The sequence below is a fragment of the Cricetulus griseus genome, chromosome X, assembly GCF_003668045.3.
Source record: "Cricetulus griseus strain 17A/GY chromosome X, alternate assembly CriGri-PICRH-1.0, whole genome shotgun sequence".
Lineage (NCBI taxonomy): Eukaryota > Metazoa > Chordata > Mammalia > Rodentia > Cricetidae > Cricetulus > Cricetulus griseus.
This window is the reverse complement of record NC_048604.1, coordinates 109,593,421-109,610,339: the sequence shown is the minus strand read 5'-3', so window position 1 is coordinate 109,610,339 and position 16,919 is coordinate 109,593,421.

The window sequence follows — 16,919 nt, the reverse complement described above, 5'->3', positions numbered from 1 at the left end:
CCATTATTTGTCTTTTCATATATATATATATATATATATATATATATATATGTATGTATGTATATGTATATATATATATATATAATTTGAATTTTTGGAAACTTTAGATGTGCTTTCAACTTTGGAAAAAGGTGTCCCAGTTTATGGTGTTGAATTGGCATTGTACAAAAATAACAGCCGTAATGGTCTAGAAATGTTGAACTTAATTTTTTCCGTTTGTACAGGAGAAACACACTGTATTAAATATGTAAGGTCTTAAAAACAGAAGGGATTTTGAGAGCCCATCCCATATGAAGGGAAGCTCTCTTGGCCTGGACACATGGGGAAGGGCCTAGGCCTGGCCTGGGATGATGTGGTAGACTTTGGGGAGTCCCTTTTGGGGGCCTTACCCTGCCTGGGGAGTGGAGGGGAGATGGCTAGGGGCAGGTGGGATGTTGGGGGGAGGGGAGGGAGAGGGAGAAGGGATTGACATATGAAGCAAGCTTGTTCCTAATTTGAACTAATAAAAGAATAAAAAAAATATCATACACAAGATAAACAAAAAAAGCACAATACCCATTGGCACACTTCTTCAAACAAGGACACACCTACTCCAACAAGGCCACACCTCCAATAGTACCACTCCTTATGAGTCTATGGTGCTTATTTTATTCAGACCATCACAGTAGTTACACATCCTATTGAATAGACTTCCTCATTACTGTTTGCAGTCAAAGACAAGGTAGTCACTAAGAAAAGAGACTGAGCCGAGTGTGGTAGGTGTCACCTTTAATCCCAGAATGCAAGACCTGGAGGCAGAGAAATCTCTGTGAATTTTCTTCCATTCTGATCACTTATGAAGTTCTGGGACAGAAACAGTTATGTAGAGTTACTCAAAACAACAACACAAACAAAAATTAATGGAGACTGAAGGCCGAATGTCTGGGTTCTCTTATTACATTCCACTAACTTTCTTGCCCATTAAGCATGTTCCAAGTTGGTTTTCCTCAGAGATTGTTACTCACATTTGGTCACATGTACACTGTACTGGCATCAAAATGCAGCATGTCTCTGTAGGGTTGACCACAGCAGATATATGAGTCTGGTGGGATTTGGTCCATGGTGCTTGGCAGGTATGATGGAATGTACATCTCAGGGGTATTCATCATGTTCTTGATCCTTTCTATAGAGAACCCAGACAATGTCTGTCAGTCCCAGTCTTTAGTTCCACCTGAGTCAGCGAGTTTCAGCGATGGCAGTCCACTTCTTTGATTCAATTTATTTCTTGATCCTGGGGCTGAACCTTGAATGGGCATTGCAATTTTCAAGCTCCATGGTGAGATTCTGCTTGGAATCTATTGTTCATGCTTTTGATGTCAAGTCGAGGGCACATCTGTGAGAGATTATACTTGGAATAGAGCCTTGAAAAATTCAGTTACATGGACTTCATCCTGGCAAAAATATTCATTTTTTCATCATATATATATATATATATTGTGTGTATGTGTGTTTATGTATGTATATATTTCACTTTTTCATTCTATTCCCAGTTCCTTCTCTCACCCCTCCTCCTTCTCCCCAATCTTCCCCTCATGCCCCACTTTTGCTTTCAGACGTGACAGGCCTTCCATGGGGAGTCAACAAATTACAAATTCCATCTCATCACAACCTTGGGGCAGGACCAAGGCCATCCACCCATCTAGGCTGAGCAAGGTACCTCTCCATAGCAAATGGGCTCCAAAAAGCAAGTTCATGCACTATTGATAGATCCTGGTCCCACTTCCAGTGACCCCACACAATTCTAAGCCATCCACTGTCACCTATATTCAGTGATCCTACTGTGCCCCATGCATGTTCCCACTAGATTTGGTCATGTGTCTCTGTGTTTCCCCATCCTGGTCTTGACCCCTTTGCTCTTATTATCAATCCCTCTCTGTTCAACAGGTCTCTGTGGATTTCAGCCCAGTAGTTAGTTGTGGATCTCTCCATCTGATTCCATCAGTTCCCAGATGAAGATTCTATCATGACAACTAAGGTAGTCCTCAATATGATTACAGGGGAAGGCCAGTTTAAGCACTCTCTCCACTATTACTTAGATTTTTATCTGGGATCATCCTTGTTTATTCCTGGGAATTGCATTAGTGCCAGGTTTTCCATCATTAATCCAATAATTGCTCCCTCTATAAAGATAATTCTTTTCTTGCCCCCACCTTTGCCTTTCCACCAGTTGGACCATTCTGTTCCCAAACATTCACCTCCCCATTGCCCTTCCTTCTTCCCCTCTCTGCTGCCACAGCCCTCCCTCTCATGTTCCTGATTTATTCAGGTGAGCTCATCTATTTCACATTTCCCCTTACTAGGCAGATACTTATATGTCTCTCTTAGGCTGTTCTTTGTTACAGTGTTCCATAGACAGTAAGGTCATCACACACACACACACACACACACACACACACACACACACATATATATATATATATATATATATATATATATATATATATATATATTCATGCTCACTTAATTTAGTGCTGCACCATCTGAGTAAACATGTGGTGTGAGAAGTTTCACAATTTCCTTGCCTCGGTGTAGAGAGCTGGGGGAGGTTTTGTCTGGTATCTTGAGAATTCATTTCTGAGACCATCAGACCATGAAAACTAACCAATGTTCCATTTCAACACTTTTGTGAATGTAACCTACACATGCGCCACACCAGGGCCACCAGCACAGAAAGAATAGCATCTGGGACTCAGGGACCAGTGCCACACTGTTGATTACAGACCCTTCTTTTAGGACAAAGAATAAAGTCGCTGCCCATCTGCACACTCTCACTGAAAATCCAATAAGTGATGTAGCTAGTGACCAGAGCCTGTCCTTGTCCACTGTGTCTTTGCTTGTCACAAACAGGCTCAAAGCATCTTCAGAAAGATCCGAATTTTGAGAAGGCTCTGATACAGTGAACATGTCCCCTACACTCTTGCTTCAGGTCTGGCTGGATCCTGTAGAATGAGGCTGGTCATGTGACAGTCTCCATGTGCCCCAGCTCTCTCTCCAAGTAACCTAGGCAACCACCACGATTCCATCCAGTCTGAAAAATCTCCTTTCTCCCAGGTTATTGACTTCCTCTGACACAGTGGTTTCAGAAGGAGATGAACAACTTACACCTCCATCAATACCGCCTCTCCAGAGTCCTCATGTGGCATCAAGCTGAGTCATGATATTTAAGGAAAAAGGATATGCAGCCTCTCAGAGAGAAAAGTCAGAATGGTGCAATGCGGAAATGTCTGTTTCTTTAAAAATTGCTGAGAGAGGTTAGCACGGTGCAATCATACAGGTAGATCATGTGCAGTGATGAAATGTTTTGCAATGGCATCACCATGAAAACTCCAATCAAGGCATAATTGGAGTCTCTATTGTACACCCAGCCTTTGAAACACACTTGAGGTTTCAAGACCAGCGACAACACTCCTAAGGCACTGGAAATGACTCCAGATGCTGCCTGCTATCCTGTGACTGTGAGAAACATATCCTGGTCTGCTTATCCAGCAAACAGCCCACCAAAGAGTGTGAGTCAGGTAGTGGGAACACACTGTGGTGGGGGCTTCACTACTCAGGAAAGGGCTGGTATCATTTGAAGGTAATTAAAGGTATACAGCTCAGGGATGGGTTGCCCTATTGTGAATAAAGTGTCTGGCTAGAAGGTGTGAGGGCCTGAGGTGGGATCCCCAGCACAAACTCAAAAGCCAGACATGGCAGGTCTTGCCCATAATCCTAACCACAGAAAAAGTTACATCACTAAATGACATTGTCTTTCTTCTAATGGGGCCTCGCTACACGCATCACAAGCCACATTAAGTGTGCTGATAGAAATTACTGGGGTGTGCCACAGACTAGGAAGACTGTTTCACTAGCCCACACCACCACAAACATCTTTATTGTTTTGATGCTGTGAGATGTCCTCTTCCCTGTGAAAGGCTTGCTATACAAGGAACAGTCATCCCACCCAGGTTTACACCTCTCAAGTCAGACATGGTGTCCAGTAGCTTAGACTTTATCAACATTACACATAACTAATGGAACAACACATAAGCTGTTCATATCTAGTCTTTGCACTTAAGCCACAGAATTGCTATGCACTTCACTGACAGAATTACCAGTGCATTCCAGTTTACTAAGGGCACACACAGGGACCTTACAGGAAGAAGGCTTCTCCCTTGGAATGCAAAGAGTGCAGTTACTAGACACAGGCTTCATTTTAACAACTGCACATTGTCCCCAGTATAGGCAGAGATCTATTTCTGTGCAGCATGTCCCTTGTGAGGAGCAGCTATGCCATTCATTTCAGAATGATAACAGGTCACATTCTCCCTCCTCCCTGATGTTCATTAGTGGTTTGCTATTGGCTTGTTTGTTGATGTTGTGAGTTCTTTCATGATTTACTGAAAACCACACACTTTTCTGGACCATTTAGCCCTTCAGAAAAATGAGTCACATTTTAAAACCACATTTATCATGGAGACCCTAAAAGAGTGACTTGGAACACAAACCAAATTGGACATATGATCAGTTCAGTAACAGGAGAAGTCCACCTTTTGTTACTTAACATGAATAGGACACCAGACTAGACTGAAAACAAATGAAAGTGTCATGAAAGACCCTTGGAATTCAAATTGATGGAGCAAAACACGAAAGAGTACAATTGCCCATTGACCTCTTACTGAAAAAAATACATACAAAAGCCAAGACTCCTTTGTGTGCCATTGCTTTTTTTTATAACTGATGTGAAGTGTAGGTCATCATATCAGATGTTATCCTCCCTGCTGTAGGCTGTAGAAATGGGCCGCCTTCATTATCTGGTTAATACTGGAGTAAGAAACTTGATCTTCTAATGCTGCATACTCCTTCTTGGAGAACTCGGGGACACTGTAGATAAGTTCAGGCACATTCTGGTTTAAGCAGTTCTCTGACATATGTTCTGCATTAATGATATTGATGCCACTGTGGCTCCTTGCATTACCACAGCTTGATGACCTGAAGGAGAAAGACAGAAGGAGGAGGAGGGTTGTTATGATACTGTCATCATTTCCTGGTCACCTTGAAGAATACTGGCATCACACTTTACCTATGATTCACTGTCCATAAAGTGCCATCACGTGGGGAGCTCATTTGCTCCTCACAGCAGGGCTATCACTCAAGATAAGCTAATAGCACCCACTTGGCAGAACAGGAGGATATCTTTGAAGGGTCCAAAGGCCAGTCTCCAGGGATGTCATGAAGATGGTCCAAGAATAGGCTTTCTCACTCCACTTTCCTCCACATATGCTCTGACCCCACTGGCACTGTGCTTTCCAATTATATGCACCATCGTGAACGGAAGCATATTTTGTTTCCACTCTTGTGTCATGAAGATGTTAACATCATATGAAGAGGGGATATAGTAATTAAGGGGCTGAGGATATGGTGACATTGGTAGAGAGCTCCCTAGCACATGGGAAATCCTGTCCTGAAACCCAGCTCCTCACAGCAGGTGCTAAGTCGCACTCCTGTAGAGCCAAGTAGAGGTTGGAGGATCACAATTTCAAGGTTATGATCATCTTTGACAACATAGCCAGGTTGAGGCTTACTTGAGTCTCCTGATACCCCCTTGCCTGGGAGACCTTACAGGAATTCTCACAGCCCACAAGGGAATTCTTCAAAGTCATTATGAACAAAACAGGAAATGACCAACCTCTAATTTCTAGTTGACTTACAAAATGTTCACCTCTATTGTGTAGTGGCATCATTACAATAATGTTCGTTGACAGGTTTTACAAGTTCACCATCTTAAGTATTATCAACAAGATATCAGTAATGTATTTTATGAGGGAAGTGACTGGAGGGAATATTAGCACAAACCTGTAATACCAGCATTTGGGAGTCTAATGTAAGATGATTTGGAGGTCCTCTTGAATTACATACACAGTTCCAAGCCAGTGTTGCTGTGTATTGAGAACCTGCCAAACAAAGACATGGATGGCCTGAAAGGCAGGCAGCCAGGCAAGCAGAAAAGAGGAAAGAAAGAAGGGGGAAAATAGCTGAAAATCTAAACAATACTACACCTATTAATGAAATAGAGTCTTCAATCCCACTTTTGGTAACAAGGATGAGAAACTTGTATTTTTCAGATATAAAATGATGTCCCAGATTTCCTATGGTATGTCTGTATTTTTCAAATTGTTTGAAAAAGTGGAGGCGAAGTTAATAAATATCAACACTAATATTTGGTTGAAAACACTCCTGTCATATTTGTTATAGTTACTTTCTATTGTGAAGACACCATGACCAAGGCAGCTTATAGAAGACCTACTGGAGACCTAAGTTTGAGAGGGTAGATTCTATGACCACCATAGTACCATAGTGGGTGCTTGGTAGCAGGAAGGAATAAATGGTGCTGCAACAGGTGCTGAGAGCTGATAACTTGGCACAAAACCTAGTCAGCATCAGGAGAGAGAGAGAGAGAGAGAGAGAGAGAGAGAGAGAGAGAGAGCCTTAACTGTGAATGGTATCACATGAGCATTTGAAACTTCAAAGCCCATACCTCCTCCAACAAAGCAACAACTCATAATAATTCCAAAACAGGTTTAGTGACTAAGGCTATGGGGCAATTCGTACTCAAACTGCCATATAGTTATACAGTTTGAGAGTGGATACCTTCATTATCCATCTCATCTACAAGATGTTTAGAGAAAACTGAGATTCCCACTGTAACTGAATCACAGATGCTGACATTGTACCAAAGAAAAACGATTATGAATTTCCGGTTCAGGTTCCCATGCCATGATTGAGGACACCTGACTCCACAGGTCTTCCCATGGGATCTAAACTAAGCCGGCAGACTCCAGCACACCCAGAGACTGCCAAGGCCCCAGTAAGAGTCCTTCCTCCATCCAACAGAAGAGGACAGACATCAGAGTATTGGCACTACTTGCATCTACCAGAAGGATACCTTAGTCCCATACCCACCAGGAGAGGAAGAAATTCCTACTACACCCACGAGAAGAAAGGATGGGAAGAAGACAATATAAAAGCACATTCAACAACAGAAAAGCCAATATGACACCACCAGAGACTAGGGACCATACACCAACAAGACCAGAACATCACAATGCAAATGAAGCAGAAGAGAATGACCTTAAAAACATATTCAGGAAAATGGTAGAGGGCCTTAAAGAGAATATGAGAAAATTCCATAAGGAAAAGGAAGAAAAAACAAACCAAAAAAACAAGCTATCAACAAAGCTTTCAAGGAAACACTTCAAGACCTAAAAAATGAAATAGAGAAAATAAAGAAAGGACAAACTGAAGGAATGCTGGGAATTGAAAAGCTGGATAAACTATCAGGAATCATAGATGCAAGCATAACCAACAGAATAAAAGAGATGGAAGAAAGAATCTCAGGAGTTAAAGATGCCCTGGGAGAAATAGACTCATCAACCAAAGAAAGTCGAACAAATCCCTAACACAAAATATCCAGGAAATATGGGATAGCATAAAAATACCAAACCTAAGAAAAATAGGTATAGAGGAAGGTGAAGAAATCCGACTCAAAGGCCCAGAAAATATATTCAACAAAATCATAGAAGAAAACTTTTCCAACCTAAAGAAAGACATGCCAATGAAAGTATAAGAAGCCTACAGAACACCAAATAGACTGGACCCCCCCAAAAAAAGTCTCCTCACCACATAATAATCAAAACCCCAAATATACAGAATAAAGAGACAATATTAAGACCAGCAAAGGAAAAAGGTCAAGTAACTTATAAAGGCAAACCTACCAGAATTGCACCTGACTTTCCATGGAAACTCTGAAAGCCAGAAGGTCCTGGATAGATATTCAACCTACACTGAGACCATGGATGCCAGCACAGCCTACTATACCAAGTAAAGCTTTTAATCAATATAGAAGAAGAAAAGAAGATATTCCATGACAAAACCAGATTCAAACAATACATATCCACAAATCTAGCCCTACAGAAAGTTCTGGAAGGAAAACTGCAACCCAAGTAAGTTAACTACAACCAGAAAAATGTAGGCAATAGATATTTCCACTTTACCAACAGCCACAAGAATAAAGCGATGGAAAACCATAATTTCGCCACCAACACCAAATCTAAAACAAACAAGAATGAACAATAATGGTAATTAATATCCAAAATATTAATGGTCTTAAATTGCCTATAAAAAGACATGGCTTAGCAGAATAGATAAGAAAGAGTCCATCCTTCTGCTGCATACAAGAAACACAACTCAACTTCAAAGACAGACTGTACCTAAGAAATAAAGGTTGGGAAAAGATTTTCCAATCAAATGGACCCAAGAAACAAGCAGGGGTAACAATCCTAATATCCAACAAATTGGACTTTAAACTAAAATCAATCAAAAGAGATGAAGGAGGTCACTTCCTGCTCATCACTGAAGAAATACATCAGGATGTAGTCTCAATTCTGAACATTTATGCCCCAAATACAAATCCACGTTCATAAAAGAAACATTACTAAAGCTCGAATCACACATAAAACCACACACAAAAATAGTGGGAGACTTCAACACCCCACTCTCTACACTGGACAGGAACAAAAACAGAAACTTAACAAAGAAACAAAGTAAATAATAGAAGTCGTGGCCCAATTGGTTTAACAGACATCTATAGAACATTCCACCCAAACACAAAACAATATGCCTTCTCAGTGTCACAAGAAACCTTCTCTAAAATCAACCACATACTTGACAACATAACAAACCTCAACAGATACAAAATTTAAAATAACCCCCTGTATCTTTTCAGACCACCATGCTTTAAAGTTAGAATTCAACAACAACAAAAATTGCAGAAATCGTAAAAACTCCTGGAAATTAAGTAACACCCAATTGCACAATTATTAAGTTGAGGAAGAAATAAAGAAACAAATTAAAGATTTCCTAGAAGTCAATGAGAATGCAGACACAACATACCCAAACTTATGAGACACTTTGAAAACAGTGCTAAGAGGAAAGTTCATAGTGCTAAGTGCCCACATGAGGAAACAGGAGAATAATCACACTAGAGAATTAACAGCACAACTGAAAGCTCTAGAACACAAAGAAGCCAATACACCCCAGAGGAGTAGACACCTGGAAATAACAAAATTGAGGGCCAAAATCAATAAAGTGGAAACTAGGAGAACAATACAAAGAATCAATGAAACATAGAGTTGGTTTTTGAAAAGATCAACAAGATAGACAAACCTTTATCCAAAATTACCAAAAGGCAGAGAGTGAACATGCAAATTAATAAAATCAGGAATGAAAAGGGGGATATAACAAGAGACACAGAGGAAATCCAGAGAATCATCAGGTCATACTTCAAAAACCTGTATTCCTCAAAGTTCTAAAATCTAAGGGAAATGTACAATTTTCTGGACAGATTTCACTTACCAAAATTAAATCAAGAACAGATAAGCAACTTAAATAGACCTATAACCCCTAATGAAATAGAAGCATTCACCAAAAGTCTCCCAAACAAAAAAGCCCAGGACCAGATGGCATTAGTGCAGAACTTTACAAGAAATTCAAGGTACAGCTAACAACAATTCTCCTCAAAGTATTCTACACAATAGAAGCAAAAGGGTCATTACCAAACTCCTTTTAGGAGGCTTCAGTAACCTTAATACCTAAGCCATACAAAGACACAACCAAGAAAGAGAACTACACACCAATATCCCTCATGAACTTTGACACAAAAATACTCAATAAAATACTGGGAAATCAAAACCAAGGCTTCATCCCAGGGATACAAGGATGGTTCAACATATGAAAACCCATCAATGTAATCCACCATATAAACAGACTGAGGGGAAAAAAAACACATGATCGTCTCACTATATGCTGAAAATGCCTTTGATAAATCCAACACCCTTTCATTATAAAGGTCTTAGAGAGATAAGGATTGACAAGAACATAATTAACATAATAAAAGCAATATACAGAAAGCCGACAGCCATCATCAAATTAAATGGAGAGGAAATCAATGTAATTCCTCTAAAATCAGGACAAGACAAGGCTGTCCACTTTCTCCATACCTCTTCAATATTGTCCTTGAAGTTCTAGCTAGAGCAATATGATAACAAAAGGAGATCAAGGGGATAAAAATTGGAAAGGAAGAAGTCATACTTTCACTATTTGCAGATGATATGATAGTGTCTTTAAGAGACTGGGATTTACATGTAAAACAATCTTATTTCTAATTCAAAGAAAATAAATAGAGAAAAGAAAAATAGATTATGAGACTCAGTTCCTCCTGACATCAAAGGGTGGTTAATGAACTGTGGTTCTGGAAAAAAGACCTTCAGAAGATATCTCAGTGCTCTACAAATTGGTAAAGACAGTCTACCTCCCCCATCGCACAGTATTGCTTTCTCAATCTACAAGGCTATGCACCCTATCAACACTCCTCCCCTTTACAAAGCCTGGACTTTGTAACAGTCTTGCTGTAAGAATGACCTTGAGGAGGAATCCTTGAATTGAAGATATTTATAATACAGGACTAACTGGGAATTTGTTTACTGCTTGATCAGACTGCTCCTTTGGCAAACAAACCTGCCCTTCATAACAGAATTAGTTCCACCTACTTACACCTGAATTTCATAGACAACAAATTCTTTTACCAGAACATAGAGCACCTCAAAATTTCCAAGACTGTCCAAAATTTCATTGATGTATGAATGCTACTTAGCATGCTCTGACTGCCTCCATAAGCATCTGCTCACAATGCCCACTCAAGTAGGAAGCCCAATCATTTAGAAAAAAGGTCATTTATTGGCCATGTTGTTGTTGATACAGGCCTTAATCCCAGCACATGGAAGTCAGAGGGAGTCAGGTCTCTGGTGTTCAGACTCAGTTCTAGGAAAGCCAGGTTGCACAGTGAAATCCTGTCTGTAAAAAAATACACAAACAAAAAATTGACTGATTTATGCATTCCTGAGTACATGCTATGTGCACCATGAATACTTAGGTTATTCATCTGGTTATGCAAGCCAGAATAGGCAGAAGAATGCTCTCGAACTGGAATTGCAGGTGGATGGTAGGGGGCCTAATTCAGCTTTCCAGAAGACCAGGAGGTAAAGCTGGGACAGACCTTCAGTTTCCAGCAGTTTTTCAACCCAAAAATTCAAAATGTGCTAAAAAGCATATCACTTCATCTGTGTGACAGAAGGGAATATAATGTGAACAAACAGAGCAAACCAAAATGACTAGGAAAGCTTCAAATGTGAGAAACATGGACTTGTTTATCTTCAATCGAAAACTCAGATTCTAAGTTGAACTTGCATGTGAGAGTCCTTGCCACACTTTGACAGGCTCCATTAATAAGAGATCTTAACGATGTCTACAACCAATTGGGCCATCTTTGGCAGAGCTCCCTTGCCCCCATACACACACTTTAAAAGAATATATCTTCAAAGAAGGTCACTTAAAAAGGCATTCCCTTTGCTTAGGGTTTGAAAACACAACTAATGTCATCTCTTTGGCTCCAGAAGAGACTCAGAGCTCTCTAATGTCTCCCTCAAGAAATTGTGTCTTCAAGATCATATAGAGAAATCCAGAAGGATATGAATGTCCCCCTACTCATTTCATTTTTGTTGCTGTGAGAAAACACCTTGACCAAATCAACTGAGGGTTGAAAGGTTTTCTTTGGCTTATTTATCCATGGTTTCATCGCTTATTGCCAGGAAGTCAGAGCAGGAATTTAAGAGCACCAGCTCACCTACAGTCAGGAGCAGAGAGAATAAGCACAGGGATCCTTGCTTGTTTGTTCATTTGCTTATTGCCTGGTTTCCTTTTCTCTTATACATTCTGGATGCCTTGCCCAGGGACCTGCAATGGGCTGGGTATTTACATTTTCATTAATAATCAAGAAGTCTACCATAGACATACCCCAACATGATTTCATTAATTCCTCAGTAAGATTATGTTATGATAAATCTTTCTGCCAAAGCTGCCTGAGCCCTACTGCCATGTGGGAAGTATCCACCAACCACCCAAGTTCTACCTGCCACGTGGATGGACAAAATAATATAGAGACATATTAGGTACAAAACTGCTTGGCCAATGACTAGGATTTCTCATCTGTTAGCTCAGTTTTAATGATCATAAATCTATATATTTTATAAGACTTATCTTATACAGCATGCCTTCTGTTGGCACCCTCTATTGTCTATGGCTCATATGGCACCACTGAAGGAGGCACTGAGGGGGGAAGCATTTCCTGTTTCTCCTTGCTTAAATATGAGTCTCCTTGCTATGTCACTTCCTGCCCAGATCACCACTTCTCTATTACATTTCCCAGAATCCTCTTTGACTCCTAGTCCTGCCTAACTTGCTGTCTCATTGGCCAAACAGTATTTTATTTATCATCCAGTAAGACAAACACACAGAAGCACTTCACACATCAAGACTATTTGAAAGTCAATGAATTGAACTGGTAAAGAATTATACTGAGACTCTTCCTTCCTGTTCCGCCAACATGATCCACAACGAGGTGAGTGAGCCTCTGCCCTTGCCCAACCTCTGTCCAAAGCACGATTCAACCCAATCTCTCTGGGCCTGCACCTGCTTGGGGTAGACCCGCCCAGGCAGGGAGGAGGTCCCAGAAGCTGGAAACACCCCACTCTTCCTTCCCCTTCAGCCGACCTGATCCATAACGTGGTGAGTGAGCCTCTGCTCTTGCCCAACTCCTGCCAAAGCACCATTCACCCCGATATCTCTGGGCCTGCACCTGCTTGGGGTAGACCTGTGCAGGCAGGGAGGAGCTCCCTGAAACTGGAAACACCCGAACCTTCCTTCCCATTCCACTGAACAGACCCCCACATGAATTTCTTCAGAGTAATGAGATTGATGACTACCTTATATTCCAGCCTAGTGCCTTCATACAGTAGCTGATGGAAGCAGACACAGACACACACAGCTAAACTCTGAGCTGAACTCTGAAACCCAGTTGTGGAGAGGAAGGAGTGATGAGCAAAGGGGTCAAGACCAGGCTGGAGAAACCCACAGAAACAGCTGACCTGAACAAGGAGTTGCTCATGGACCTCAAACTGATAGCTGGAGAACCAGCATATGACTGTTCCAGTCCCCTGATGGAGGAAGTCAGTTTGGAGCTCTGGACATTCTATGGGGCCACTGGTAGTGGGTCAGTATTTACCCCTAGTGCACAAATGAACTTTGGGAGCACGCTCTAAGCCTAGACACACTGGGAAGGATCTAGGCCCTGCTCCAAATGATATGACAGACTTTGAAGATCCCCTAAGGAAGGCCTCACCCTCCATGGTGAGCAGAAAGAGGTCGGAATAGGGGGTCCGTGGGAAACAGGGGAGGAGGGGAGGGAGAGGAAACTGAGTTTTACATGTAAAAGAAGCTTGTTTCTAATTTAAATAAAAATGGTTGGAACTAGAAGACCCCATTCTGAGTAAGGGAACCTAATCACAAAAAGACAGACGTGTTATGTATGTGGTATGTACTCAATCTTATATCAATTTTAGACATAGAGCAATGGATTACCAGCTTACAATCCCCAACACCAAAAGTACTAGGAAACAAGGAGTACCCCAAGAGAAGAATGCATTGTCTCCCGAAGAAGGGGAAGGGGACAGGATATCCTGAGCTAATTGGGAGCATGGGTGTAGGGGAGAGGGAGCTGGGAGAAAGAGAGGTGGAGAAGAGGGGGTGAGAGGAGGAAAGGGGGAGCAGGAAGTATGAGTATGGGGAAGCAAAGAGAAGAGCAGGATGAGAGACACCATACTAGAGGGGTTTATTATAGGTTCGAGGAGTGATCTGGCATTAGGGAGATATCCAGAGATCTACAAGGATGACTCCAACTGGCAATCTAAGCAATAGAGGAGAGGATAACCTAAATGAATTTCCCCTATTATTAGTAGGCTCATAGTTCCTTGGCTGCTGGGGAAGGACTTACTGTGTTCTGGTAAATGAGCATGTTCATATTTTTTATTAATTCAGGTTAGGGAACAAGCTTGTTTCACATGTAAGTCCCTTCTCCCTCTCCCTCCCCTCACCCCCATTACTCCTCCCCCACCCCCAACCTACCCCCCACCCCATCCACCCACCACTCCCCAGGCAGGGTAAGGCCCTCAACAGGGGCTCTGCAAAGTCCACCAAATCTTCCTGTGCTGGGACTGGGCCCTTCCCCATGTGTCCAGAGCCAGAGTGCATCCCTTCACGTGGGATGGGCTCTAAAAGTCCCTTCTTACACTAGGGATGAACACTAATCCACTACCAGAGGCTCCTTGGAGTGCAGAGGTCTCCTTATTGGCATCCATGTTCAGGGGTCTGGATCAGTTTTGTACTGGCCTCCCCGACAGCATCTGGGGTCGATGTGCTCCCCCTTGTTCAGGCCAACTGTTTCTGTGGGTTTCTCCAACTGGTACAGACTTCTTCGATCTTCATTCCTTCCTTTCTTCAACTAAATTCCAGATTTCAGCTCAATGTATATCTGTCGATGTCTGTCTCAGCTTCCATCAGCCACTGGATGAGGGCTCTAGGATGGCATAAAGCAAAGTCATCAATCTCATTTTAGGGGAAGGACTTTTAGGTTATCCTCTCCACCATTGCCTGGATTATCAGATTATGTCATCCTTGTAGGTCTCTGGAGATCTCCCTAGTTCCAGATCTCTTCTCGGACCTATAGTGGCTCCCTCTAATATGATATCTCTCATCCTGCTCTCTCTCCTCTGTTCTTCCCCCTACTCAGTATCTCTGCTCCTCCATTTCCTCTCCTCTAATCCTCTTCTTGTGCTCTTATTGTGGCAGCACCCTCTCCACTACCCTCATGCTCCCAATTAGCTCAGGAGTTCATGACACTTTCCATTCCTGGGGTCTATTCATCCCTTAGAGTCCTTCATGTTTCCTAGTTTCTTTGGTGAAGAGGATTATAGGCTGGTAAAATTTTGCTCTATGTCTAAAATTCATATATGAGAGAGTACATACCATGTTTGTCTTTTTGGGTCTGGGTTACCTCAAACAGAATGGTTTCTGCTAGTTCCATCCATCTGCCTGTGAATTTCAAGATTCTGTTGCTTTTTTCTGATGAGTAGTACTCCATTGTATAAAAGGACCACATTTTCTCAATCCATTCTTCAGTTGAGGGGCATCTAGGTTGCTTCCAGGTGCTGGCTATTAAAAACAATGCTGCTATGAACACGGTTGAACATATGTCCTTGCTGTATGAGCATACACTATTTGGGTATATACCCAAGAGAGGAATGGCTGGATCTTGAGGTAGACTGATTCCAATTTTTTTGAGCAACTGCCATACTGATTTCCAGAGTGGTCTTCTAAGTTTGCACTCCCGCCAGCAATGGAGAAGTGTTCCTTTTTCTCCTCATCCTCTCCAGCATAGGTTGTCATTGGTATTTCTGATTTTAGTCATTCTGACAGGTGTGAGGTGGTATCTCACGGTTGTTATGAGTTGCATTTCTCTGATGGACAATGATTTTGAGCACTTTCTTAAGTGTCTTTCAGCCATTTCAGATTCCTCTGTTGAAAATTCTCTGTTTAGTTCTGCACCCCACTTTTTAATTTCATTGTTTGGTGTTTTGGTGGCTAGCTTCTTGAGCTCCTTGTATATTTTGGAAATCAGCCCTCTGTCAGATGTGGGGTTGGTGAAGATCTTTTCCCATTCTGTGGGTGGTCGTTTTGTCTTACTGACTGTGTCCTTTGCCTTACAGAAGTTTCTCAGTTTCAGGAGGTCCCATTCATTAATTGCAGACCTCAGTGTCTGTGCTACTGGTGTGATGTTCAGGAAGTGGTCTCCTGTGCCAATTTGTTCAAGGGTAATTCCCCCTTTCTCTTCTAGAAGATTCAGTGTGGCTGGATTTATGCTGAGATCTTTGATCCATTTGCACTTAAGTTTTGTGCATGGTGACAGGTATGGATCTATCTGCAATCTTCTGCATGTCCGAATCCAATTGTGCCAGCACCATTTGTTGAAGATGCTATCTTTTTTCAGTTGTATAGATTTAGCACCTTTGTCAAAAATAAGGTGTGCTTAGGTGCATGGGTTAATATCTGGGTCTTCATTTCGATTCCGTTGGTCTATCTGTCTATTCTTGTTCCAATACCAAGCTGTTTTCAGAACTATGGCTCTATAGTAGAGCTTGAAGTCAGGGATGGTGATGCCTCGAGAAGATCTTTTATTGTAAAGAGTTGTTTTGGCTATCCTGGGTTTTTTATTTTTCCGTATAAAGTTGAGTATTATTCTTTCAATGTCTGTGAAAAACTGTGTTGGGATTTTGATGGGAATTGCGTTGAATCTGTAGATTGCTTTTGGTAGGATTGCCATTTTTACTATGTTGATTCTACCTCTCCACTACCATGGGAGATCTTTCCATTTTCTGGTATCTTCTCTAATTTTTTTCTTTAAAGTCTCAAAGTTCTTTTTGTACAGGTCTTTCACTTTGTTGGTTAGTGTTACCCCCAGATATTTTATGTTGCCTGTTGATATTGTGAAAGGTGATGTTTCCATGATTTCTTCCTCATTGGGTTTTTCATCTGTCTACAGTAGGGCTACAGATTTTTTTGAGTTAATTTTGTATCCTGCTACCTTGCTGAAGGTGTTTATCAGCCATAGCAGTTCCCTGGTAGAGTTTTTCGGGTCACTAATGTAGATGATCATGTCATCTGCAAATAGTGAAATTTTGAATCTTTCTTTCCAATTTGTATCCCTTTCATCCTCTTTTCTTGTCTTATTGGTCTAGCTAGAACTTCATGTACAATATTGAAGAGGTATGGAGAGAGGGGACAGCCTTGTCTTGTTCCTGATTTTAGAGCAAACGATTTGAGTTTCTCTCCATTTATTTGTTGTTGGCTATTGGTTTGGTGTATCTTGCGTTTGTCATGTTTAGATATGTTCC